Source organism: Sapajus apella, unplaced genomic scaffold (assembly GCF_009761245.1).
Source record: "Sapajus apella isolate SASKATOON/1434 unplaced genomic scaffold, GSC_monkey_1.0 scaffold109, whole genome shotgun sequence".
In the NCBI taxonomy this organism is placed as follows: domain Eukaryota; kingdom Metazoa; phylum Chordata; class Mammalia; order Primates; family Cebidae; genus Sapajus; species Sapajus apella.
The window spans coordinates 3,365,125-3,375,855 of NW_022437049.1; the positions used below are offsets into that span (position 1 = coordinate 3,365,125).

Genomic DNA, 10,731 nt, shown 5'->3' on the forward strand with positions numbered 1-10,731 from the left:
CAGAGCAGGGAGGCAGAATGGGATATAGTGGCTGCCTGAGGATTCTGGGAAATGAGGTTCTTTCCCTCTCTGACTCCATCACTGCTTCCTCCTCACTTCCCTAAGGCAACAAGGGGTGCTGGATCCTCCCCAGCTAGAAGTGCCTATTGCATGGGGCATATGGGTGTAGTTGAGTTGGATGGGGCTGGGATGGTTAGAATCCCACCCCTGTCTATTGGTAGTGCATGTTCAGTTAATTTGGACAACCAGAACTTTTGACTGGTTCTACAGCAATCATCAGAGAATTATTAATAAATGTTCTTTGTTGGGAAGCACATAAGGCTTTTGATCTGAGGAAACAGCAATACTTTTTATTTTGTTTCTATTCTAGAGCTTGCAACAGTAATCAAAGTGTGAGTCAGTGAGGGTCTGTTGGCCACAGTTGGCAAAAAGAAAGGTGAGACGAAAACCTGAAGAAATCAAGAATAGAACCGAATGACGTTGCGGTAGCTGAGGGCAGTGAAAAACTTTTAAATGCTTCCACTTTCTGCATAGCCAGACATTCTCAGGGAAAGCACGTTTTACGATGGACTCTCCACAGAGCAGGATATTTAATATTTCAACCTAGCAATAATACAGTCAAGAGCACTCAATAACAAGTACCACTTTTCTACCTGCCTTGATGAAGGTGGGCCCTGGTCTCTGTGTAGTCAGTGCATTTCTGCCTGGCCTGTGCTTGTCAGCTGGGAAACATTCACAGCCCCCGGCCCCTGCTCCAGGCTGGCTTCCCAGCACCCACCTCTGAGTTGGCCTGTCTTGTTGGTCACCACCAGAGAGACTCCCCCTCAGGCTGTACGGCTGAGCAGAGAGACTCAAGATATAGAGAGACCAGCTTAAACTCCACCATCCCCAAACACCAGATCAAGCTCCTGTTGATGCAGGTTAATTCCAGCCATAACGTCCTGCACAGATGGCTCAGGAGGGAGAGCCACAGAGCCGAATGTGACAAGCATTTCATTTTATAGGATGCTTTCTGAAGACTGGGCGGGAACAAGAGGAGATTTCAAAACACAACACGATTAGCCCCACATCACAGGTGTGTACTAAGCAAAGCCACAGCCCCAGAGCAGTCTTGGCTCTGTGAGTTGCACCACAAAGCTGAGGGCCTGGCCAGGTGCACAGGCTGCCGCTTTCAAAAGAGATTCTTAGACAGAAAGTCATCACTTATTCATGCTTCATAAACACACACGCACATTCAAATCCCTTAAACACAGGATGCCACATCACTTCAATTAACAGCAAAGTGGGGCCATTTGCAGTCCAAATTCTGCCAGTTGCTCATGGTAGTAGCAGAGCTCCCTCAAGGAGGCAGTAAGCTGTCAAACCCAATGCCACAGTGGCCAATTGAAATGCAGGAAAGGGCCAGGTGCCGTGGCTCATGCCTACAATCCTAGCACTTTGGGAGGCCAAGGCAAGCAGATCGCTTGAGCTCAGGAGTTTGAGACCAGCCTGGGCAACCTGGTGAAACCCCATCTCTACACAAAGTACAATTAGCTGGGCATGGTGGCATGTGCCTGTAGTCCCAGCTACTAGGGGGGCTGAGGTGGGAGGGTGGCTTGAGCCTGTGAGGCGGTGGTTGCAGCAAGCCAAAATCACGCCACTGCCCTCCAGCCTGGGTGGCAGAGCCAGACCCTGTTTTTTTTTATTTTTATTTGTATTTATTGGGGCGGGCTGGTGCAGGAATCAAGTCCGCAGCCTTGGGCAGTTGAGCACCAGCTGCTCACCAACTGAGCTAACCGGCAGCCCAATGCCCCTGTTTTCAAAAAAAGAGAAAGAAATACAGGAAAGACATTTTGGGTATTTCTGTGTTTTTCTTAATCTGTGGTACTGAACCAGCAAGTGTTAGTATTTGACAGTGAAAGCTGTCAGAATCCAAATGGAGTCACTAATGTGAAGAAACCGTAACAAGTAGAGCTAGGGAAGGCCATGGGAAGAGTGTTCTCACACGTGTATGCCTGAGTTTAAAAACTACAAAACCACAATCTTGCACAAAGCCCATTGCAAACTTACACACAAAAAAATACTTCTGCAAGGACATCTGCCCAGCAATTGCCTGTTCAACATCAGACTGGTGATGACCCTCAGAGCCAAAGATAATTATTTCAAGATAATTATGTAATACTCCTCATTTTTTCCTTTAAAAACCTTTGTCTTTATCTCCCTGAATACTCACAGAGTTTGCTATGGCATGCATGTTCCCATTGAAATGCCTAGCCAAAATAAATCTCTTTTCTTTTAGAGATCCTTTCTCTGTCTGTTATTTAGGTTGACATGAGCTTTACTTGATAGGTAAGAAGAGGAACAAATTAGAAATAGCAAACCTATTGGAGAAGGTGAAGCAGCAGCAAACTCATTATCACATGAATGGCTATTCTGTGTAGTCGGAATAAAAAGCTGGGACATTTTACTGCGACCTAAATGGCTTCAAATCAATGCCCCATACAACTGTAGGCATTAGATAGAACAAAACAAAACACCAACAGTGAAACACACAATACTCCAGGAACCATGATAACCAAGGAGGTCTTTGTTGATAAAACTTTTACAAAGCTGTTGTTGACACAGTGTACCTCAAGTATTTGAGGGAGATAGCCTGGGTATAGCTCTTTATCCTAACATTTATTGATGAGAATCAACTGATTGGAGGGCCCTTGTAATGATCACTTAGTTCAATAACAACCAGGTAACATTACGTGCCCCGTCTCCTGCCATGGGGCATTTGGAAATGTTAGGGTGTGGTTCTGCTTTTCGTAATGACTGAGGGTGGGCAGCTTTATAACTGAGAATTAGAGACTAGATGTCAAGGGGCATTAAACATCCTCAACCCCTTTATATGAGCAGTTCCACATAAGAAGAATGATCCCAACTGAAAAGTCAGTAGTGCCTCTGTGTTAGTCTCTCCTCATGCTGCTCATAAAGACGTACCTGAGACTAGGTAATTTATAAATGAAAGAGACTTAATTGACTCTCACTTCCATATGGCTGGGGAGGCCTCACAATCATGCCAGAAGGCGGATGAAGAGCAAAGTCACATCTTACTTGTTGGCAGGCAGGAGAGCTTGTGCAAGGGAACTCCCATTTACAAAACCATCAGATCATATGAGACTTATTCACTACCACGAGAACAGTATAGGGGAAACCGCCCTATGATTCAATTATCTCCATCTGGCCCTACCTTTGACATGTGGGGATTATTACAATTCAAGGTGAGATTTGGTTGGGGACACAGCCAAACCATATCAGCCTCCATTGGAAAACAGTAAGACCACACCTCATTATACAGATGAGAAAGCTGAGGCTTCAGGTTATGAAGTTTTTTTTACCTAAGATCACTCAGGTCAGTGACAAAGCTGGGCCCAGGACCCAAGATTCCTGACTCCCACTTCAGGGTAGACTTCCTTAAGTTTCCAGTGACTACTTTTCATAAAATGAAAATTAGGACTGAGTTTGACAAGCGGGAGGGCACACCTGTGTAAACCAAAAGTATCTGAGACAAGTCTTAGTCAATTTAGAAAGTTTATTTTACTAAGGTGAAGGCTACAAACATGACAGTCTCAGGAGGTTCTGCCATGTGCCCAAGGTGGTTGGGGCACAGCCAGGTTTTATACATTTTAGGGATATGTGAGACATCAATGAATACATGAAAGATAGACATTGGTTCGGTCTAGAAAGGTGGGACAACTCAGGGTGGGAGGCTTCCAGGTCACTGGTAGATTTAAAGATTTTCTGATTGGCAATTGGTTAAAAGTTATCAATAGAAAGGGTTGTGGAGACCAAGGTTTTACCACATAGATGAAGCCCCCAGGTAGCAGGCTTCAGAGAGAATAGATTGCAAATGTTTCTCTTTAGACTTAAAGAGTCTGTTCTGTCAGTAGTTCAAAAGGTAAGAGGGTATAATGAGGCAAGTCCAGCTCCACATTCCCATCATGGCCTGAACTAGGTTTTCAGGTTAACTTTAGAATGCCCTTGGCTGAGATGAGGGGTCTATTCAGATGATTGGGGGACATTAGAATTTTATTTTTGGTTTATACCTGGGACAACAGGATAGCATTCTAAATCAGGGATGCCCTGAGAGTGCCTCCCAGCTCTATATTACCCTGACCTGGTGCCTGAGCTCTGAAGCCTTACCTGCTGAGATCCACTAACAAAGCAGTCTTGGTGAGCAGGCCAGATGGTGGAGAATCATGGTTTTGTCAGAGGGAAGAGGAGATGCTGAAATTCTGGGTCCTCCAGGAGAGATGCCATGGTCGTAGCAGACCCTGCACCCCACAGGAAGAGCTTCTTGCTCCTCTCTGGGGGTAGAATTTTCCGTGCACCACACAAATGGATAAGGCATAAAACAGTGGGTTCACCTATATCCGTCAGACAATAGGCATTTGACTTTTTACATGCTTTTTTTGTAAAGGCACATACAACTTTCTCCAGGAGTCCTTGTGAGAGGGACATCGTCTTTAAAATCCTGCATGGCAATCCTTGACGCACTGCTATGATGCCCAGGGAAGACAGGGTGACCTGGAAGTCCAACTTACTTTGAAGCAGGAGGACCGCAAACAAACCTCTCGAACACCCACCGAACAGGGAAGGAAGTGGTCATTTTATTTGGCTAGGAGCTGCAGTGGTATAGATGCCTCAACAACTGAGCTCCACGACAAAGAAAACCTTGTCCCTTTTAAAGGCTTACAGTCTGAAAGGTGCACATGTGAGAGGGTCCAGAGTGTAGGAGATGTGACTAGGTGGGGATCTGAGCAGTTAAGCAAGAACAATGCCTTCCGGGGAAAATTCCTCCATACCATGTCCGTGATCTATAGATAGGATTGTGGTTAGCAGTAGGGGGGTTAATCCTTTAGACCTGACCAGCGCCAACAGATCCCTCCTCTGGCTGACTTTTAACCTCTCCTTTTGAGATGCAATGTAGAAAGTTAAAGGGGAAATGGCCTTAGAAGCTCGGGAGGAGGGGGTCTCCTTCCTCAACCTAAGGTCGTCCAACATTTGGATGATTATCCAAAATGCTTCATTGTGGGAGTGAACAATGTGGGCTCTGAGCAGATGCAGCAGATCCAAATGTCCCTGCAAGGGAAGGCTGGCAGACAAGAGCACCATGATGCATGAGGCCATCCAAGGACATCTGGAAAACAACCCAGCTCTGGAGAAACCATTGCCTCATTTCATTTCTGGGGGAATGTAGGTTTTGTGTTCACCAAGGAGGATCTCACTGAGACCAGGGACATGCTGCCACTTATGCTGGTGCCATTGCCCCATGTGAAGTCACTGTGCCCACATGGAACACTGGTCTGGGGCCCAAGAAGGCCTCTTTCTTTCAGGTTTTCAGCATCCGAACTAAGATGTCCAGGGGCACCACTGAAATCCCGAGTGATGTGCCACTGATGAAGACTGGAGACAAAGTGGAGGCCAGTGAGGCCACATTGGTGAACATGCGGAACAACTCCCCCTTCTTTGAGCGGATCATCCAGCAGGTGTTTGACAACTGCAGCATCTACAACACTGAAGGGCTTGATATGGCAGAGTAAACTCTGCATGCTTCCTCCCTGGAGGGTGTCTGCAGTGTTGCCAGTGTCGTCTGCAGATTGGTTACCCAGCTGTTGTGTCAGTTCCCTGTTATTCTATCATCAGCAGATACAAATGAGTGCTGGCTTGGTCTGTGGAGACTGATTACACCTTCCCAGTTGCTGGAAAGGGCAAGGCCATCTTTGCTGCTCCATCTGCATTTGGGGCTGCTGCTCCTGTGGACACTGCTGTTACTACTGCTGCTGCAGTCCAAGTCAAGGGTGAAGCCAAGGAAGAGTCAGAAGAGGATATGGAATTTGGTCTCTTTGACTAATCACCAAAAAGCAACCAATTCTCCTAGCCTTATTTGCAAAGCAAGGAAATAAAGACTTCTCTTTTTAAAAAGGGAAAAATAAAAAAGACACATGCACACAAAAACAAAGAAATGACCCCCTGAGGTGAAGTGGTATCAGTTTTTCAGCTGAAACAGAAGCAAAAAAGTTATTTAAAGGGCTTGCAACTTTCTGATGATGACTCCTGCTTGAAATGCTTGGCCTGTCCTGAATCGCTCATACTTTGTACCTTCATTGGCATGGATCATGTTCTGTTCTTCCTCTGAAATAATTTATGCAAACTTAGCTGCTCCTGGTGTTAGATCCCAAGCTTCTGTAATACAGAGACTCTTAGTCATCTTAAGCCAACACAGTGCCTCACATAGGCACACAATAGACTTTTCAGAAATGCTTGTGTAAACAAGTGTAGACCAACTAACTCAGAACTGAGTCTTATTGCGGATATGCTGGGGCACTCGCAGATATGGGGGCCATTCTACTCTCCTTTCATTCCTAACGTTTCTGATATGGTTTGGATATTTGTCCCGTCTAAAATCTCATGTTGAAATGTGACGCCCAGTGTTGGAGGTGAGGACTCATGGGAAGTATTTGGGTCATGGGAGTGGCCCTTCATGAATGGCTGGGTACAATCCTGTTGGTAATGAGAGTGAGTTCTCACTCTATTAGCTCACTTGAGATCTGATTGTTTAAAAGAGCCTGGCACCTCCCGTCTCTCTCTTGCTCCCTCTCTTGCCATGTGATATGCAGGCTCCCCTTCTCTTCTGCCATGATTATAAGCTTCCTGAGGCCTCACCACAAGCCAAGCAGATGCTGGTGCCATGCTCATATAGCCTACAGAACTATAAGCTGAATAAACCTCTTTTCTTTATAAATTACTCAGTCTTGGGTATTCCTACATAGCAACACAAATGGACTAATATAGTATCAAATAGGCCTAGGGTCAAATGGTTGGAGTTTGAATCCTGCCTGTATCATTGACTGTTTGACCTTGAAGAAGTTACTTAATCTCTTTGAGCTTCAGAGTCCATATCTGTACAATGACCATGATAATTGTACTTATCTCATAAGGGTGTTAAGAGAATTCAATATGGAATAATACATGTATCATTCCGGAGTATTTTCCAAAACCAAAAACCAATTCTCCAATTCAGTTCAATTCTGATACTAACTCTAGGTAGTTAGTGTCAGATTCCACAGATTTAAGGGTTCGGTCCCACAAGACTGCCTCAACTGCAGATACCAGCCACAAATCTAGGGTCACTGAACTTCTGAACAACTGGCTATAAATGTGCAATTCCCACAACCCTCTCTTCAGGCTTGGTAATCTGCTAGAATGCCTTTCGGATCTCAGGGAAATATTTCTGTTTACTGGTTTATTGTAAAGGATATAACTCAGGAACAAAATGGAAGAGGTGCATAGGGCAAGGCCTGGGGAGGTGCAGAGTGCTTCTGTGCTCTCTCTGGGTGTACCACCCTCCCGGTACCTCCATGTGTTTACCTGAAAGCTCTCAAAGTCTCATTCATGAGTTTTTATAGAGCTCAATCTCCAGCCCTCCCCAAGAGGGCGGTAGGTGGGGCTGAAGGTTCCCACTCTCTAATCACTAGTCTTTCTGTGATCAGCTCCTTTGAGGCTACCTAGGAGTCCTACCTAAGTCACTGTGTTTGCATAAACTCAGGTGTGTCTGAAAGGGGTTCCTTATGAATGAAAACAACACTTAATTATTCAGAAAATTCCAACAGCTTTGGGAGCACTCTGTTGGCAACTGGAGACAAAGACCAAATATATTTCTTGTTATGCTTAGCACAGTGCCTGGCTGAGGTCATAAACCTTTAGTGAATGAATGTTATCTGTCATCATCAACATCACCATTACCTTCCTGAGCTAAGCCTACTGTCTTGCAATTGAGGTTTTCTAAGATGTACATTGAAGATATAAATCACACTTTTTCATTAAAACAGGAAAGCACTCAGAAAAATACAAGGGTCAGTACACTGAGATCTGACATTCAAAATCTGTTAATTCCAAACAGAATGTCTCAGCCTGAAAGGCCACACTCGGGACAAAAGACCATATGGTGGCTTAGTTGGTGGCATCAGGCAGAGTGCTGGAAGAATAAGTCGTAGGCCCAACTGTTTTTAATTTAAATGATTTGAAAAGGAGCATAAGCCACATATTATGTACACCCAGAGGTGTGTTAAGCATTAAAGACAACTCAGAAATAACAAGACATTAAAAAATACTTGTCTCCAAGATGGAAAATAAAATATTTGGCAGAGAATGTTGAGAATGCCAATCCATGTTAATTAGCATGGGCTTCTGAGTCCCTGGCTTGACAGCAATAATTTTCAGGCAGCCTAAGATTTTAATTAAAATGGAAAAAGAATTGCTGCAGTCTCTTGAGTGATCACAATCAACAGGAAACTCATCAGGTTGGAAGAAGCTGGTGAGAATTTGCAGGTGGTTAGAATAACGTCACGTGGAACTTTTTGTGGTTCTAGGAGTCCTTAGAAATTATTTAGTTTAAAGCTATTATTTTACAGAAAAAGAAATGAAAGTCTCGGGAGGTGATGTGACTTGCCCACATCCTACACAGTAAGTTAGTGACATAACTCAGCTCAGCCAACCTCCACCCAGCACTCCCCTCACTTACACCATTTTAAGGAACTTTGTATAAGTTGGAGTTGGCTCCTCCTGTCTCTCAGCTTTTTTCTATTTCTAGTCGAGGAGATTTTTTTCAGATGCAGAGAATTTTTGATATGCTCATTATATTTCCTGAGTTTTAAATGCTTTGAACATTTTTATGTAATAAAATGGTCTTCCATTACAGGAAATATGTAATTCTTTTATTCCAGAGTCTCTCTATACAACTTTCTTGATAGACATTTACCTATAATGGTAGATTTTTTTTAATCACTAGAGGAGATTTCAGGCATCCATGTCCCATCAAATCCTGCTGGTGCCTTGAAGCCAAGACCTCTGTCCCCTTCTTCACCCAGAAGAGACACATTGAGTTGGGGGCCTGGCATCGGACTGCCTCTGACCTTCTGTGATGCACTTCACCCTTCTTGGCCTCGGTTTTCCCCTCTGGAAAGAGGAGTTTGGGAAAGTTGAAGGCCAGGGTCTATCCCAATCTCACAGCTGGTGTCCCACACTAACTTTGTTTAGAAGCCAGCTCTCCCCTTGCAAGCTTACCAAACTGACTGGGGTCATGTGGATTTTGCAGCAGAATGAAATGTGAAATTAAAGTTTTTCCCATTAACAAATTATACAAGTCTCAGAGGCATCTTTGCCCCAAAGGCTCTTACTTGTAGAAATTTCTCTCCCTCTGTTAAATATATCAGAAATTAAACTGTAAAAGGGTTATATGGACTCATATATGAGTGAAGGAAACATTCACTCCTACAGGAAGATGGGAGTAAGAACAACTTGAAACAGATACGATGGAAACAAATCCATTCGTTCCTTGCACAGCAGAAAGGAAAACACAAGTGACACTCATTTATCAGAGGGGAGGAAAAAGCACAGTCAGGAAGCCGTGTTGGGGAAACTGCTCCAGGTCCTTCTACCCCAGCTTTGAGCTCTGCCTTTATTTGCTGTTAACATGATTAATAACAAAGATAATTGTTTTGAATTTCTACCGTAAGGTAGGTCCAAATGCTTTTCAAATGTCAAGATCTATTGTTATAATCACTACCGCCATCTTTATCATCAGCATCACGTAGGGTCCATCTCTGGATTCCCTGAACATAGTTGGGGACAACATTGTGCTTTTCACCCTAATCCTGCGGTTGAGGTCAGGGTAGTGGTAGTGTAAGCCACTACCGCATGGTAATGAGATGGACTCTTGGTATGAAAAATCCAAGAAAATTCAATTCTTGCTATGAAAATTCAAGTCCAAAACAAAGTACAGAAGACCTTTCTTCTCTCCCTAAGTTGTCCGGGTCTAAATATACTGACAAAGAAGATGTCTAAAATATAGCATTAGCCACAAGGAGCAAGTTGCAAAATAGCATGTACACGTATGACAGCATTTTTGTTAAAAATGACAGGAAATCTCCGTGTTAGGAACTGTATAGAAAAAGATTTTGAAGAATAGATACAAAATCTTTTATAATGGTTACTTTTATGGGGATGGAATTATTAAGATGTTAGCTTTCTAGCTTCTATATTTCCAAAAATTTTTTAATAACATCACATACCTATAATCAGAAAACTAGAGTTTAAAACAAAACTTTTTCAGGAAAGCAATTTTCTCCTCTTCACTCTATTATCACAAGATAATCTTTCCTTCATACAATGATTTGAAACTTTACCAGGCATAAGTGATGAGTGTGTATGTGGGGGGTTTATTATGCTTTTCTTTGTATTTTTATATTATTTGAACATGTCCATAAGCTCTTGCCCACACACAGAGAATGAAAATGCTGAAGATATTTCTAACCTTCATATTAAGAGAGATATCTGTAATTTTTCTGAATACAAAAGTGAATTTTAAATTCAGATATCGCGGATGATTATGAAAGTCCCTCATTGTCTCAGCCATTTAGGCCTCTGTAATAAAATATCATAGTGGGTGACTTATAAACAACAGAACTTTATTACACACAATTCTAGAGGCACATAGAGTTGGGGGCCTGGCATCAGACTGGCTCTGCATCTGGGAAATCCAAGATCAAGGTGCTAACAGATTCAGTGTCTGGCAAGGGCCTGATTTCTGGTTCATGAAGAGTGACTTTTCTCTGTGTCATCACATAGTAGAAGGGGCAAGAGTTCTCTCTCAGGCCCCTTTTATAAGGGTGTAATCCCATTCATGAGGGTTCTGCCCCCATGAGC

General features: G+C 43.4%; 1 pseudogene; it reads left to right on the plus strand.

The window, feature by feature from the left end:
- Window positions 1-4,528: 4,528 nt before the first annotated feature.
- LOC116537322 lies at window positions 4,529-5,878 on the plus strand (annotated as a pseudogene).
- Window positions 5,879-10,731: the final 4,853 nt, after the last annotated feature.